The following is an 18,450-nucleotide window of genomic DNA, read 5'->3' as shown; positions in this document are numbered from 1 at the left end:
ATCTGTTCTTCAGATGCTGCACTTCTATTTCTTGTTCTCTTTCGGTGGAGGAGAAATCCTCCACGACTGAGACAATTTTTATTTTTGTACCTTTTCTCCACGTTAAAAAACGACCCTGGTGTCTAACTCTGTCCCGTGGGGAGGCATAGTAAATAGGTACAATTGTTCGCCATTAGTGGATGTTGACGTCACGTCACGTGACATGACTAAGCGTTTTTTTTTTTAGTATGAATAACATTTTTTGTTTTAATTATAAAGTCTACACTTAATTTTATAGAAAATGATGTATATATAATAGAAAAAAAAAATTACTGGTTTTGTTGGATTCAAGTGGATCCCCCCCCTCCAGTTTAAGAGATAGCAGGTCACGTGGTAATATACAAAATGGCTAGCGTAAATATAAAGATCGGTTTTTTTATCGACGAATATTTTGAAAGCTGAATTTTTTTTTATTCCTGTACATTTTTTCCTGATATTTTTCGTTAAAACTCTTGTATAAATACTATTTTTAACCAGTTAAATACGTTGGAGACATTGTCATGGAGTTTAATAATCTCTAGAACAAAGCAGAAGAGAAATTACAAAAGTATCGGTAAAACAAAGTGTTTGTTTACATTTGTTCGCCATTACTGGATGTTGACGTCACGTCACGTGACATGACTAAGCGTTTTTGGATTATGTAATATTAACATTAAAATGACAGGTTTTTTTGGGGGCCCCCCTAGGAGAGAAATGATCAGTTCACCCCCTTTTAATGGTCCGTTTGGTGTGGAATTTCGATATTTGTCATGCGGGTGATCAAGGTTCAATATGATACATAATTTGTCAACTTTGGTTGTGTCTGTCAAAAGTTTGAGCTGACGTCACGTCACGTGACACGTATTGAATAACGTTAAAATGACAGGTTTTTTGGGGGGCCCCCCTAGGAGAAAAACGATCAGTTGACCCCTTTCTACTGGTCCGTTTGACGTGAAATTTCGATATTTGTCATCCGGGTGATCAAGGTGCAATATGATACCAAATTTGTCAACTCTGGTTCCGTCTTTCAAAAGTTTTAGCGTTACAAACAAACATACATACATACATACATACACACCGATTTTTGCCTTTTATATATATAGACTAGCAGGGCTACCCGGCGTTGCTCGGGACCGTATAAACAATGAAAAAACAAAAGCAGATATTGAACATATGTTTTATTCTTAGGGGAGAGGAATCTTTCATCTCTATGTATTATTTGTTTTATCTACCCCCGGACTGGTATTGTTCATGTTTTATCCCTAGCATAGGTAATTTACAGCATGTATATGAAATTGTTTTACCTTAGGGAGAAGAGAACAGGTAATATACAACATAATGTGTCTATATTACATCCCTGGCAACGCCTAGAAACCAGCTAGAACATGTATTTCAGTCAATCTTTATTACATCCTGGGCTATGCCGGGAAACCAGCTAATCTCTATTTAGTGACTTGACCACCAAAATACCTCCCTAAGTGTGTCCTTTCTTTTGAACTTATTAGATATAGGTATCTAGAAATGTGTGTGAAATTTTGTTGAATGCATTGTTCACTATGATTTTCTTATTGTTCTACACAATATCAACTGCAGCGAAATAAAACAGTAAACTTAGTGTAGTGTTAGAATAAAGAGCAAAGGAAAAAATTAGAATCATATTCTGTAATTGCAAATCTAAATTTGCTAGCGTGTACCAGTATTTGCCAGGTTGTGGAAATTTGGAATTTATAACGCATGTAGTGGCCTTTTCCTAGATACCTATTGCTAAAAATTATACTTTCATTTTGTTAGAAAAATCTCTCTTCGGATGCCCTGCATCATCCAAAATAAAAACAAATATTTTTATAATTGTTTCAGTACATTGCTACACATTGTGAAATTTGTTGACGTTTGTAAAAAAAAATCATGAATGTGCTTATATTCCAAAAAAGAAAATATCAGTGCACAGTATTGAAAGTGTTCGAGATTCAAAAGTCTGTAACATTTCTACTAACTTCATAAGATGTCATGTGAGAAACTGAATTGAATATCCAGACATTATCTGAAGCGTTTTTATTTTGGTATAACGTATGTGTTTACAGTGAACCGTAACTTTTAATAAACAGCTTGGTATGCAATGACATAGGCTAAGAATCTTAGACAAAATATATATAAATTGGAAAAATGTGTGAACAAATGACAAAAAAAAATGATCCGCTCCACTTGATGACATCAAGCACAGTAATATTTTAGTGAAGAAAATATGAAATTGATGTTCAGTGATTAGTTTGGATGAATGAGAAAATGTAATTGTTTGATGCATAAAAAATAACTCATTTGCTGTATTTGATATTAAGCAGCAAAATATAGTGATTTGAATATTAAGGAAAACATCAAATCAGATTATGTAAAAAAAAAAGATGAAATTAGAAAATATATATTTTCTGTTTATGAGTTTTGCCAATCAAAATTTTGTGGCAGAAATTGGGTGATTACCATGCAATTTTATTTTGATAAAATTCTTAAATTATTTCAATGTTTATTAGAATTTCTTAGTAGTGACTTGTTATCATCCAAATCCGCCCCAAAGAGTGTCCTTTCTTTTATTAGGTATCAGAATAGGTATCCAGATTTCTACTTCTATACAAATGTGATATTTCGGATCTGTAGATAAACAATTTGTTGCATATATAAGCTGAGAATTGTTCTCTCTCATTCTCTCTCTCACACACCCACACATTCTCACTTTTATAGATATAATAGATAAATTATGCTAGATATATTTCCATATACTGAATAATCTATATACAAATTTTCAAATCTGTAGATAAAAAATTTGTTGAGTATATAGGTTGAGAATTGTTCTCTCTCTCTCTCTCTCCTCTCACACATGCTCACTTTTATAGATATAATAGATAGATTATGCTAGATATATTTCCATATGTCTGAATACACTATATAAAAATTTTCTAATCTGTAGATAAAAATTTGTTGAATATAAAGGGTGAGAATTGTTCTTACTCTCTCTCTCTCTCACACACAGACATATTCTCACTTTTATAGACATAATAGATAGATTATGCTAGATATATTTCCATATGTCTGAATACCTTATATACCAATTTTCAAATCTGTAGATAAAAAATTTGTTGAATATATAGGTTGAGAATTGTTCTCTCGCTCTGTCTCTCTCTCTCTTGCTACCTCACACACACACACGCAAACATTCTCACTTTTATAGATATAATAGATAGATTATGCTAGATATATTTCCATATGTCTGAATACCCTATATACAAATTATCTAATCTGTAGATAAAAAATTTGTTGAGTATATAGGTTGAGAATTGCTCTCTCTCTCACAGACACACACATTTTCACTTTTGTAGATATAATAGATAGATTATGCTAGATATATTTCCATATGTATGAATACCCTTTATAACAAATTTAAAATCTGTAGATAAAAAATTTGTTGAATATATAGGTTAAGAATTGTTCTCTCTCTCTCTCTCTCTACCTCACACACACCCACACACACAAACATTCTGACTTTTATAGATATAATAGATAGATTATGCTAGATATATTCCATATGTCTGGATACCCTATATACAAATTTTCTAATCTGTAGATAAAAAATTTGTTGAATATTTTCAACCCTTATCCTCGAGTGGCGTCTGGGCCTTGATAAGTAGTAATGCGTATTTAGCAAAATATAAATATATATATATATAACAAATTTACTGAATTTCCATTACTAACGATTACTGTATTGTCCAATTGACTACTGCGCTTTTCAACCCTTATCCTCGAGTGGCCTCTGGGCCTTGAGAAGTAGTAATTACTAACGATTACTATATTGACCAATTGACTACTGCACTTTTTAACCCTTATCCTCGGGTGGCCTCTGGGCCTTATTGTCCAATTGACTACTGTGGACTTTTTAACTCTTATGCTCGAGTGGCCTCTGGGCCTTGATAAGTGGAAATGACTAAGTAACAAAAAATAGGTATATAACAAATTTACTGAATTTCCATTACTAACGATTACTATATTGTCCAATTGACTACTGTGCACTTTTCAATCCTTATCCTCGAGTGGCCTCTGGGCCTTGATAAATGGTAATGCGTATGTAACAAAATATACATATATATAACAAATTTACTGAATTTCCATTACTAACGATTACTATATTGTCCAATTGACTACTGCACTTTTAAACGCTTATCCTCGAGTGGCCTCTGGGCCTTGATAAGTGGTAATACCATCGAGTGGCCTCTGGGCCTTAATAAGTGGTTGTGCCTAAGTAACAAAAAATAGGTATATTACAAATATCCCGCATTTCCATTACAACCGACTACTACGGTGCACTTTTCAATCCTTATCCTCGAGTGGCCTGTGGGCTTTGATAAGTGGTAATGCGTATTTAACAAAATATTAATATATATATAACAAATTTACTGAATTTCCATTACTAACAATTACTATATTTTGTCCAATTGACTACTGCACTTTTCAACACTTATCCTCTAGTGGCCTCTGGGCCTTGATAAGTGGTAATGCCTATATAAACAAAATATAAATATATATATAACAAATTTCCCGACTTTCCATTACTAAGTATTACTATGTTGTCCAATTAACTACTGCCATTTTCAACCCTTATCCTCGGGTGGCCTCTGGGCCTTATTGTCCAATTGACTACTGTGCACATTTAACTCTTATCCTCGAGATGTATCTGGGCCTTGATAAGTGGAAATGCCTAAGTAACAAAAAAATAGATATATAACAAATTTCCCGAATTTGACTACTGTGCACTTTTCAACTCTTATCCTCGAGTGGCCTCTGGGCCTTGATAAGTGGTCATATATATTTTTTACAAAATAACAAAATAGGTTGGAGTCGCTGAATAACTCATCCTCCCGTTAAAGCGGTTCCATCCTCTTTCCCCAATTTGACTACTGTGCACTTTTCAACTCTCGTCCTCGACTGGACTATGGGCCTTGATAAGTGGTAATACATATTTTATGAAAAATATATCTATATATATATATATATATATATATATATATATATATATAACAAAATAGGTTGGAGTTGCTGAATAACTCATCCTCCTGTTAAAGCGGTTCCATCCTCTTTCCCAAATTTGACTACTGTGGACTTTTTAACTCTCATCCTCGAGTGGCCTATGGGCCTTGATAAGTGGTAATACATATTTTTTTATAAATATATATATATATATATACCAAAACAGGTGTGAGTCGCTGAATAATTCATCCTCCTATTAAAGCGATTAAATCCTCTTTCCCAAATTTGACTACTGTGCACTTTTAAACTCTCATCCTCGTGTGGCCTCTGGGCCTTGATAAGTGGTAATATATAGTTTGTACAAAAAAAAAAATATATATATATATATATATATATATATATATATATATATATATATATAACAAAATAGGTTGGAGTGGCTGAATAACTCATCCTCCCGTTAAAGAGGTTCCATCCTCTTTCCCGAATTTGACTACTGTCCACTTTTCAACTCTCATCCTCGAGTAGCCTATGGGCCTTGATAAGTGGTAATATATATTTTTTAGTAAATATAGATATAAATATATATATAACAAAATAGGTTGGAGTCGCTGAATAACTCATCGCTGTGCACTTTTAAACTCTCATCCTCGAGTGGCCTATAGGCCTTGATAAGTGGTAATATATAGTTTGTACAATATATATATATATATATATATATATATTACAAAATAGGTTGGTGTCGCTGAATAACTCATGCTCCCGTTAAAGTTGTTCCATCCTCTTTCCCAAATTTGACTACTGTGACCTTTTGAACTGTCATCCTCGAGTTGCCTATTGACCTTGATAAGTGCTAATATAGAGAGAAGAGAAACGGGGTGAGAGAGAGAGAAGATAAAGAGGGCGAGAGAGAGACAGAAGAGAATGAGGGGAGAGAGAGAGAGAAGAGAAAGACGGTGTGAGAGAGAGAAGAGAAAGGGGGTGAGAGAGAGAGAAGAGAAAGAGGTAGACAGGGAGAGAGAAGAGGGTAAGTACTGTGGACTTTTTAACTCTCATCCTCGAGTGGCCTATGGGCCTTGATAAGTGGTAATACATATTTTTTTATAAATATATATATATATATACCAAAACAGGTGTGAGTCGCTGAATAATTCATCCTCCTATTAAAGCGATTAAATCCTCTTTCCCAAATTTGACTACTGTGCACTTTTAAACTCTCATCCTCGTGTGGCCTCTGGGCCTTGATAAGTGGTAATATATAGTTTGTACAAAAAAAAAAATATATATATATATATATATATATATATATATATATATAACAAAATAGGTTGGAGTGGCTGAATAACTCATCCTCCCGTTAAAGAGGTTCCATCCTCTTTCCCGAATTTGACTACTGTCCACTTTTCAACTCTCATCCTCGAGTAGCCTATGGGCCTTGATAAGTGGTAATATATATTTTTTAGTAAATATAGATATAAATATATATATAACAAAATAGGTTGGAGTCGCTGAATAACTCATCCTCCCGTTAAAACTGTTCCATCCTCTTTCCCGAATTTGATTACTGTGCACTTTTCAACTCTTATCCTCGAGTAGCCTATGGGCCTTGATAAGTGGTAATATATTTTTGTTATAAATATAGATATATATATATATATATAAAAAATAGGTTGGAGTCGCTGAATAACTCATCCTCCCGTTAAAGCGGTTCCATCCTCTCTCCCGAATTTTACTACTATGCACTTTTCAACTCTCATCCTCGAGTGGCCTATTGTCCTTGATAAGTGGTAATATATATTTTTTAATAAAAGTATATATATATATATATATATATATATATATAACAAAATAGGTTGGAGTCGCTGAATAACTCATCCTCTCGTTAAAGCGGTTCCATCCTCTTTACCGTATTTTTTATACAGTGCACTATTCAACTCTCATCCTCGAGTGGCCTATTGTCCTTGATAAGTGGTAATATATATTTTTTAATAAATATAGATATAAATATATATATAAAAAAATAGGTTGGAGTCGCTGAATAACTCATCCTCCCGTGAAAGCGGTTCCATCCTCTTTCCCGAATTTGACTACTGTGCACTTTTCAACTCTAATCCTCGAGTGTCCTATGGGCCTTGATAAGTAGTAATATATATTTTTTACAAAATATATACATACATATATATAACAAAATAGGTTGGAGTCACTGAATAATTCATCCTCCTCTTAAAGCGGTTCCATCATCTTTGCCGAATTTGACTACTGTGCACTTTTAAACTCTCATCCTCGTGTGTCCTATGGGCCTTGATAAGTGGTAATATATATTTAAAAATAAATATAGATATAAATATATATATACCAAAATAGGTTGGAGTCGCTGAATATCTCATCCTCCCGTTAAAGCGGTTCCATCCTCTTTCCCAGATTTGACTACTGTGCACTTTTCAACTCTAATCCTCGAGTGTCCTATGGGCCTTGATAAGTAGTAATATATATTTTTTACAAAATATATACATACATATATGTAACAAAATAGGTTGGAGTCACTGAATAATTCATCCTCCTCTTAAAGCGGTTCCATCATCTTTCCCAGTTTGACTGCTGTGCACTTTTCAACTCTAATCCTCGAGTGTCCTATGGGCCTTGATAAGTAGTAATATATATTTTTTACAAAATATATACATACATATATGTAACAAAATAGGTTGGAGTCACTGAATAATTCATCCTCCTCTTAAAGCGGTTCCATCATCTTTGCCGAATTTGACTACTGTGCACTTTTAAACTCTCATCCTCGAGTGGCCTATAGGCCTTGATAAGTGGTAATATATAGTTTGTACAATATATATATATATATATATATATATATATTACAAAATAGGTTGGTGTCGCTGAATAACTCATGCTCCCGTTAAAGTTGTTCCATCCTCTTTCCCAAATTTGACTACTGTGACCTTTTGAACTGTCATCCTCGAGTTGCCTATTGACTTTGATAAGTGCTAATATAGAGAGAAGAGAAACGGGGTGAGAGAGAGAGAAGATAAAGAGGGCGAGAGAGAGACAGAAGAGAATGAGGGGAGAGAGAGAGAGAAGAGAAAGACGGTGTGAGAGAGAGAAGAGAAAGGGGGTGAGAGAGAGAGAAGAGAAAGAGGTAGACAGGGAGAGAGAAGAGGGTAAGAGTGAGTTGAGAATGAGGGTGAAAGAGAGAGAGAGAAGAGAAAGAGGGTGAGAGAGAGAGAAAAGAAAGACGGCGAGAGAGAGAGAAAAGAGAAGAGAAGAGAAAAAGGGTAAGAGAGAGAGAAGAGGGTGAGAGAGAGAAGAGAAAGAGGTAGAGAGAGAAGAGGGTGAGAGAGAGCAGAGAAGAGGGTGAGAGAGAGCAGAGAAAGAGGGTGAGAGAGAAAGAGGGTGAGAGAAGTGAAAGAGGTAGAGAGAGAAGAGGGTAAGAGAGAAAGAGGGTGAGAGAGAGAAGAGGGTGAGAGAGAGATAGGTAGTGAGAGAGAGAGATAAGAGAAAGAGGTAGAGAGAGAGAAGAGGGTAAGACAGAGAGAGAGAGAGGGGTAGTGAGAGAGAGAGATAAGAGAAAGAGGTAGAGAGAGAGAGAGAGAGAAGAGGGTGAGGGAGAAAGAAGAGGGTGAGAGAGAGCAGAGGGAGAGAGAGAGAGAAGAGAAATAGGTAGAGAGAGAGAGATGAAGGTGAGAGAGAGCAGGGAAAGAGGGTGATAGAGAAGAGAAAGAGGTAGAGAGAGAGAGAGAGAGAGAGAAGGGTGAGAGAGAGCAGAAAAAGAGGGTGAGAGAGAGAGAAAGAGGGTCAGAGAGAGAGAGAAGAGAAAAAGGTGTACACAGAGAGTGAGAGAGAGAAGAGGGTAAGAGAGAGAGAGAGAGAGAAGAGGTTGAGAGAGAGAGAGAGAGATAAGAGAAAGAGGTAGAGAGAGAGAAGCGGGTGAGAGAGAGAGAAGAGGGTGCGAGAGAGAAGAGAAAGAGGTAGAGAGAGAGAAGCGGGTGAGAGAGAGAGAAGAGGGTGCGAGAGAGAAGAGAAAAAGGTAGAGAGAGAGAAGAGGGTGAGAGAGAGAGAAAGAGGATGAGAGAGAGAAGAGAAAGAGAGAGAGAGAAGAGGGTGATAGAGAAAGAGAGAGAGAGAAGAGAAAGAGAGAGAGAGAGAAAGAGGGTGAGAGAAGAGGGTAAATGTGCATCTTTTTTTATAGTAGGTAATGCTTGGGAGACTGTGCACATTGCCTCCTCCCCCCTCCCCCCTACAAAAGCGGTTCCATTCATAAGAAAACAAACTCGTATAAAAGTAATTTTCGTGTATTTAAGCGGCCTCATACTGATAGCCACCCCCCCTTCCAGAGAGAGAGAAATATGGTGATAGAGAGAGTTAGGAAAGGTGTAGAGATAGAAGAGAGTGAGAGAGAGAGAGAAAGACGGCGAGAGAGAGAGAGAAAGACGGCGAGAGAGAGAGAGAAAGACGGCGAGAGAGAGAGAGAGAGAGAAGGGAAAGAGGGTGAGAGAGAGAGTAGATAAAGAGGGTGAGAGAGAGAAAGAGAAGAGAAAAAGGTCTAGAGAGAGAGAGAGAAGAGAGTGAGAGAGAGAGAGAGAGAAATATGGTGAGTCGAGTTGATCCTCTCTCTCTCTCACTCTCTTCTCTCTCTCTCTCTCTCTAGACCTTTTTCTCTTCTCTTTCTCTCTCTCACCCTCTTTATCTACTCTCTCTCTCACCCTCTTTCCCTTCTCTCTCTCTCTCTCTCTCTCGCCGTCTTTAGAGAGAAGAGAAACAGGGCGAGAGAGAGAGAGAAGATAAGATAAGGGAAAGAGGGTGAGAGAGAGAGTAGATAAAGAGGGTGAGAGTGAGAAAGAGAAGAGAAAGAGGTCTAGAGAGAGAGAGAGAGAAGAGAGTGAGAGAGAGAGAGAAATATGGTGATAGAGAGTTAGGAAAGGTGTAGAGATAGAAGAGAGTGAGAGAGAGAGAGAAAGACGGCGAGAGAGAGAGAGAAAGACGGCGAGAGAGAGAGAGAGAGAGAGAGAAAGACGGCGAAAGAGAGAGAGAGAGAGAGAGAAAGACGGCGAGAGAGAGAGAGAGAAAGTGGAAAATGTGCAAGCGACCTAATTTTCGTTTACATAAGCGGCCTGATACTGATACCCCCCCCTCCCCCTTCAAGTTAACAGAGTTAGAATGTATAAACAAAATGGCTAATCTTTGTTTACATGTAAATTACAAAGAGCAAAGTCATCTTCGCCGGCAAAAAACTTCGAGCAAAAATAAAAACATTTTCCCTACGTCAATTTTCGTGTAATTTTGGTTTTTTTTTTATTTTTGGAGTGCGATAATTACGTTGGTAATAACGGTTCGAGTCGAAAACTAATATTTAACTGTGTTATAGTATCAATTTCTCCTCCGAAGGCAGTTTTAACGTACCTCAGCTGCAGCCGACATTTTACTGAGCTGACGTCACGTCACGTGACACTTAATGAATAACGTTATAATGACAGGATTTTTGGGGCCCCCCCCTGGGAGAAAAATGATAATCTCTATTTAGTGACTTGACCACCAAAATACCTCCCTAAGTGTGTCCTTTCTTTTGAACTTATTAGATATAGGTATCTAGAAATGTGTGTGAAATTTTGTTGAATGCATTGTTCACTATGATTTTCTTATTGTTCTACACAATATCAACTGCAGCGAAATAAAACAGTAAACTTAGTGTAGTGTTAGAATAAAGAGCAAAGGAAAAAATTAGAATCATATTCTGTAATTGCAAATCTAAATTTGCTAGCGTGTACCAGTATTTGCCAGGTTGTGGAAATTTGGAATTTATAACGCATGTAGTGGCCTTTTCCTAGATACCTATTGCTAAAAATTATACTTTCATTTTGTTAGAAAAATCTCTCTTCGGATGCCCTGCATCATCCAAAATAAAAACAAATATTTTTATAATTGTTTCAGTACATTGCTACACATTGTGAAATTTGTTGACGTTTGTAAAAAAAAATCATGAATGTGCTTATATTCCAAAAAAGAAAATATCAGTGCACAGTATTGAAAGTGTTCGAGATTCAAAAGTCTGTAACATTTCTACTAACTTCATAAGATGTCATGTGAGAAACTGAATTGAATATCCAGACATTATCTGAAGCGTTTTTATTTTGGTATAACGTATGTGTTTACAGTGAACCGTAACTTTTAATAAACAGCTTGGTATGCAATGACATAGGCTAAGAATCTTAGACAAAATATATATAAATTGGAAAAATGTGTGAACAAATGACAAAAAAAAATGATCCGCTCCACTTGATGACATCAAGCACAGTAATATTTTAGTGAAGAAAATATGAAATTGATGTTCAGTGATTAGTTTGGATGAATGAGAAAATGTAATTGTTTGATGCATAAAAAATAACTCATTTGCTGTATTTGATATTAAGCAGCAAAATATAGTGATTTGAATATTAAGGAAAACATCAAATCAGATTATGTAAAAAAAAAAGATGAAATTAGAAAATATATATTTTCTGTTTATGAGTTTTGCCAATCAAAATTTTGTGGCAGAAATTGGGTGATTACCATGCAATTTTATTTTGATAAAATTCTTAAATTATTTCAATGTTTATTAGAATTTCTTAGTAGTGACTTGTTATCATCCAAATCCGCCCCAAAGAGTGTCCTTTCTTTTATTAGGTATCAGAATAGGTATCCAGATTTCTACTTCTATACAAATGTGATATTTCGGATCTGTAGATAAACAATTTGTTGCATATATAAGCTGAGAATTGTTCTCTCTCATTCTCTCTCTCACACACCCACACATTCTCACTTTTATAGATATAATAGATAAATTATGCTAGATATATTTCCATATACTGAATAATCTATATACAAATTTTCAAATCTGTAGATAAAAAATTTGTTGAGTATATAGGTTGAGAATTGTTCTCTCTCTCTCTCTCTCCTCTCACACATGCTCACTTTTATAGATATAATAGATAGATTATGCTAGATATATTTCCATATGTCTGAATACACTATATAAAAATTTTCTAATCTGTAGATAAAAATTTGTTGAATATAAAGGGTGAGAATTGTTCTTACTCTCTCTCTCTCTCACACACAGACATATTCTCACTTTTATAGACATAATAGATAGATTATGCTAGATATATTTCCATATGTCTGAATACCTTATATACCAATTTTCAAATCTGTAGATAAAAAATTTGTTGAATATATAGGTTGAGAATTGTTCTCTCGCTCTGTCTCTCTCTCTCTTGCTACCTCACACACACACACGCAAACATTCTCACTTTTATAGATATAATAGATAGATTATGCTAGATATATTTCCATATGTCTGAATACCCTATATACAAATTATCTAATCTGTAGATAAAAAATTTGTTGAGTATATAGGTTGAGAATTGCTCTCTCTCTCACAGACACACACATTTTCACTTTTGTAGATATAATAGATAGATTATGCTAGATATATTTCCATATGTATGAATACCCTTTATAACAAATTTAAAATCTGTAGATAAAAAATTTGTTGAATATATAGGTTAAGAATTGTTCTCTCTCTCTCTCTCTCTACCTCACACACACCCACACACACAAACATTCTGACTTTTATAGATATAATAGATAGATTATGCTAGATATATTCCATATGTCTGGATACCCTATATACAAATTTTCTAATCTGTAGATAAAAAATTTGTTGAATATTTTCAACCCTTATCCTCGAGTGGCGTCTGGGCCTTGATAAGTAGTAATGCGTATTTAGCAAAATATAAATATATATATATATAACAAATTTACTGAATTTCCATTACTAACGATTACTGTATTGTCCAATTGACTACTGCGCTTTTCAACCCTTATCCTCGAGTGGCCTCTGGGCCTTGAGAAGTAGTAATTACTAACGATTACTATATTGACCAATTGACTACTGCACTTTTTAACCCTTATCCTCGGGTGGCCTCTGGGCCTTATTGTCCAATTGACTACTGTGGACTTTTTAACTCTTATGCTCGAGTGGCCTCTGGGCCTTGATAAGTGGAAATGACTAAGTAACAAAAAATAGGTATATAACAAATTTACTGAATTTCCATTACTAACGATTACTATATTGTCCAATTGACTACTGTGCACTTTTCAATCCTTATCCTCGAGTGGCCTCTGGGCCTTGATAAATGGTAACGCGTATGTAACAAAATATACATATATATAACAAATTTACTGAATTTCCATTACTAACGATTACTATATTGTCCAATTGACTACTGCACTTTTAAACGCTTATCCTCGAGTGGCCTCTGGGCCTTGATAAGTGGTAATACCATCGAGTGGCCTCTGGGCCTTAATAAGTGGTTGTGCCTAAGTAACAAAAAATAGGTATATTACAAATATCCCGCATTTCCATTACAACCGACTACTACGGTGCACTTTTCAATCCTTATCCTCGAGTGGCCTGTGGGCTTTGATAAGTGGTAATGCGTATTTAACAAAATATTAATATATATATAACAAATTTACTGAATTTCCATTACTAACAATTACTATATTTTGTCCAATTGACTACTGCACTTTTCAACACTTATCCTCTAGTGGCCTCTGGGCCTTGATAAGTGGTAATGCCTATATAAACAAAATATAAATATATATATAACAAATTTCCCGACTTTCCATTACTAAGTATTACTATGTTGTCCAATTAACTACTGCCATTTTCAACCCTTATCCTCGGGTGGCCTCTGGGCCTTATTGTCCAATTGACTACTGTGCACATTTAACTCTTATCCTCGAGATGTATCTGGGCCTTGATAAGTGGAAATGCCTAAGTAACAAAAAAATAGATATATAACAAATTTCCCGAATTTGACTACTGTGCACTTTTCAACTCTTATCCTCGAGTGGCCTCTGGGCCTTGATAAGTGGTCATATATATTTTTTACAAAATAACAAAATAGGTTGGAGTCGCTGAATAACTCATCCTCCCGTTAAAGCGGTTCCATCCTCTTTCCCCAATTTGACTACTGTGCACTTTTCAACTCTCGTCCTCGACTGGACTATGGGCCTTGATAAGTGGTAATACATATTTTATGAAAAATATATCTATATATATATATATATATATATATATATATATATATATAACAAAATAGGTTGGAGTTGCTGAATAACTCATCCTCCTGTTAAAGCGGTTCCATCCTCTTTCCCAAATTTGACTACTGTGGACTTTTTAACTCTCATCCTCGAGTGGCCTATGGGCCTTGATAAGTGGTAATACATATTTTTTTATAAATATATATATATATATATACCAAAACAGGTGTGAGTCGCTGAATAATTCATCCTCCTATTAAAGCGATTAAATCCTCTTTCCCAAATTTGACTACTGTGCACTTTTAAACTCTCATCCTCGTGTGGCCTCTGGGCCTTGATAAGTGGTAATATATAGTTTGTACAAAAAAAAAAAAAAATATATATATATATATATATATATATATATATATATATATATATATAACAAAATAGGTTGGAGTGGCTGAATAACTCATCCTCCCGTTAAAGAGGTTCCATCCTCTTTCCCGAATTTGACTACTGTCCACTTTTCAACTCTCATCCTCGAGTAGCCTATGGGCCTTGATAAGTGGTAATATATATTTTTTAGTAAATATAGATATAAATATATATATAACAAAATAGGTTGGAGTCGCTGAATAACTCATCGCTGTGCACTTTTAAACTCTCATCCTCGAGTGGCCTATAGGCCTTGATAAGTGGTAATATATAGTTTGTACAATATATATATATATATATATATATATATATTACAAAATAGGTTGGTGTCGCTGAATAACTCATGCTCCCGTTAAAGTTGTTCCATCCTCTTTCCCAAATTTGACTACTGTGACCTTTTGAACTGTCATCCTCGAGTTGCCTATTGACCTTGATAAGTGCTAATATAGAGAGAAGAGAAACGGGGTGAGAGAGAGAGAAGATAAAGAGGGCGAGAGAGAGACAGAAGAGAATGAGGGGAGAGAGAGAGAGAAGAGAAAGACGGTGTGAGAGAGAGAAGAGAAAGGGGGTGAGAGAGAGAGAAGAGAAAGAGGTAGACAGGGAGAGAGAAGAGGGTAAGTACTGTGGACTTTTTAACTCTCATCCTCGAGTGGCCTATGGGCCTTGATAAGTGGTAATACATATTTTTTTATAAATATATATATATATATACCAAAACAGGTGTGAGTCGCTGAATAATTCATCCTCCTATTAAAGCGATTAAATCCTCTTTCCCAAATTTGACTACTGTGCACTTTTAAACTCTCATCCTCGTGTGGCCTCTGGGCCTTGATAAGTGGTAATATATAGTTTGTACAAAAAAAAAAATATATATATATATATATATATATATATATATATATATAACAAAATAGGTTGGAGTGGCTGAATAACTCATCCTCCCGTTAAAGAGGTTCCATCCTCTTTCCCGAATTTGACTACTGTCCACTTTTCAACTCTCATCCTCGAGTAGCCTATGGGCCTTGATAAGTGGTAATATATATTTTTTAGTAAATATAGATATAAATATATATATAACAAAATAGGTTGGAGTCGCTGAATAACTCATCCTCCCGTTAAAACTGTTCCATCCTCTTTCCCGAATTTGATTACTGTGCACTTTTCAACTCTTATCCTCGAGTAGCCTATGGGCCTTGATAAGTGGTAATATATTTTTGTTATAAATATAGATATATATATATATATATAAAAAATAGGTTGGAGTCGCTGAATAACTCATCCTCCCGTTAAAGCGGTTCCATCCTCTCTCCCGAATTTTACTACTATGCACTTTTCAACTCTCATCCTCGAGTGGCCTATTGTCCTTGATAAGTGGTAATATATATTTTTTAATAAAAGTATATATATATATATATATATATATATATATAACAAAATAGGTTGGAGTCGCTGAATAACTCATCCTCTCGTTAAAGCGGTTCCATCCTCTTTACCGTATTTTTTATACAGTGCACTATTCAACTCTCATCCTCGAGTGGCCTATTGTCCTTGATAAGTGGTAATATATATTTTTTAATAAATATAGATATAAATATATATATAAAAAAATAGGTTGGAGTCGCTGAATAACTCATCCTCCCGTGAAAGCGGTTCCATCCTCTTTCCCGAATTTGACTACTGTGCACTTTTCAACTCTAATCCTCGAGTGTCCTATGGGCCTTGATAAGTAGTAATATATATTTTTTACAAAATATATACATACATATATATAACAAAATAGGTTGGAGTCACTGAATAATTCATCCTCCTCTTAAAGCGGTTCCATCATCTTTGCCGAATTTGACTACTGTGCACTTTTAAACTCTCATCCTCGTGTGTCCTATGGGCCTTGATAAGTGGTAATATATATTTAAAAATAAATATAGATATAAATATATATATACCAAAATAGGTTGGAGTCGCTGAATATCTCATCCTCCCGTTAAAGCGGTTCCATCCTCTTTCCCAGATTTGACTACTGTGCACTTTTCAACTCTAATCCTCGAGTGTCCTATGGGCCTTGATAAGTAGTAATATATATTTTTTACAAAATATATACATACATATATGTAACAAAATAGGTTGGAGTCACTGAATAATTCATCCTCCTCTTAAAGCGGTTCCATCATCTTTCCCAGTTTGACTGCTGTGCACTTTTCAACTCTAATCCTCGAGTGTCCTATGGGCCTTGATAAGTAGTAATATATATTTTTTACAAAATATATACATACATATATGTAACAAAATAGGTTGGAGTCACTGAATAATTCATCCTCCTCTTAAAGCGGTTCCATCATCTTTGCCGAATTTGACTACTGTGCACTTTTAAACTCTCATCCTCGAGTGGCCTATAGGCCTTGATAAGTGGTAATATATAGTTTGTACAATATATATATATATATATATATATATATATTACAAAATAGGTTGGTGTCGCTGAATAACTCATGCTCCCGTTAAAGTTGTTCCATCCTCTTTCCCAAATTTGACTACTGTGACCTTTTGAACTGTCATCCTCGAGTTGCCTATTGACTTTGATAAGTGCTAATATAGAGAGAAGAGAAACGGGGTGAGAGAGAGAGAAGATAAAGAGGGCGAGAGAGAGACAGAAGAGAATGAGGGGAGAGAGAGAGAGAAGAGAAAGACGGTGTGAGAGAGAGAAGAGAAAGGGGGTGAGAGAGAGAGAAGAGAAAGAGGTAGACAGGGAGAGAGAAGAGGGTAAGAGTGAGTTGAGAATGAGGGTGAAAGAGAGAGAGAGAAGAGAAAGAGGGTGAGAGAGAGAGAAAAGAAAGACGGCGAGAGAGAGAGAAAAGAGAAGAGAAGAGAAAAAGGGTAAGAGAGAGAGAAGAGGGTGAGAGAGAGAAGAGAAAGAGGTAGAGAGAGAAGAGGGTGAGAGAGAGCAGAGAAGAGGGTGAGAGAGAGCAGAGAAAGAGGGTGAGAGAGAAAGAGGGTGAGAGAAGTGAAAGAGGTAGAGAGAGAAGAGGGTAAGAGAGAAAGAGGGTGAGAGAGAGAAGAGGGTGAGAGAGAGATAGGTAGTGAGAGAGAGAGATAAGAGAAAGAGGTAGAGAGAGAGAGAAGAGGGTAAGACAGAGAGAGAGAGAGGGGTAGTGAGAGAGAGAGATAAGAGAAAGAGGTAGAGAGAGAGAGAGAGAGAAGAGGGTGAGGGAGAAAGAAGAGGGTGAGAGAGAGCAGAGGGAGAGAGAGAGAGAAGAGAAATAGGTAGAGAGAGAGAGATGAAGGTGAGAGAGAGCAGGGAAAGAGGGTGATAGAGAAGAGAAAGAGGTAGAGAGAGAGAGAGAGAGAGAGAGAAGGGTGAGAGAGAGCAGAAAAAGAGGGTGAGAGAGAGAGAAAGAGGGTCAGAGAGAGAGAGAAGAGAAAAAGGTGTACACAGAGAGTGAGAGAGAGAAGAGGGTAAGAGAGAGAGAGAGAGAGAAGAGGTTGAGAGAGAGAGAGAGATAAGAGAAAGAGGTAGAGAGAGAGAAGCGGGTGAGAGAGAGAGAAGAGGGTGCGAGAGAGAAGAGAAAGAGGTAGAGAGAGAGAAGCGGGTGAGAGAGAGAGAAGAGGGTGCGAGAGAGAAGAGAAAAAGGTAGAGAGAGAGAAGAGGGTGAGAGAGAGAGAAAGAGGATGAGAGAGAGAAGAGAAAGAGAGAGAGAGAAGAGGGTGATAGAGAAAGAGAGAGAGAGAAGAGAAAGAGAGAGAGAGAGAAAGAGGGTGAGAGAAGAGGGTAAATGTGCATCTTTTTTTATAGTAGGTAATGCTTGGGAGACTGTGCACATTGCCTCCTCCCCCCTCCCCCCTACAAAAGCGGTTCCATTCATAAGAAAACAAACTCGTATAAAAGTAATTTTCGTGTATTTAAGCGGCCTCATA

The 18,450-nt window shown here is 35.9% G+C and overlaps 1 protein-coding gene and 1 pseudogene across 2 annotated transcripts in view; both read left to right on the top strand.

Annotated features, from left to right (window-relative positions):
- Window positions 1–95, top strand: part of LOC145278522 (U2 spliceosomal RNA) — a 134-nt pseudogene extending 39 nt beyond the window's left edge.
- The window catches only part of LOC145277717 (uncharacterized), a 606,741-nt gene that overhangs the window by 568,175 nt on the left and 20,116 nt on the right, over window positions 1–18,450 (top strand). The gene's annotated exons all lie outside the window — the stretch shown is intronic.

Source organism: Euprymna scolopes, chromosome 6, assembly GCF_053919585.1.
Source record: "Euprymna scolopes isolate OS-2025 chromosome 6, ASM5391958v1, whole genome shotgun sequence".
Lineage (NCBI taxonomy): Eukaryota > Metazoa > Mollusca > Cephalopoda > Sepiida > Sepiolidae > Euprymna > Euprymna scolopes.
This window is presented reverse-complemented; position numbering and strand designations above follow the sequence as displayed.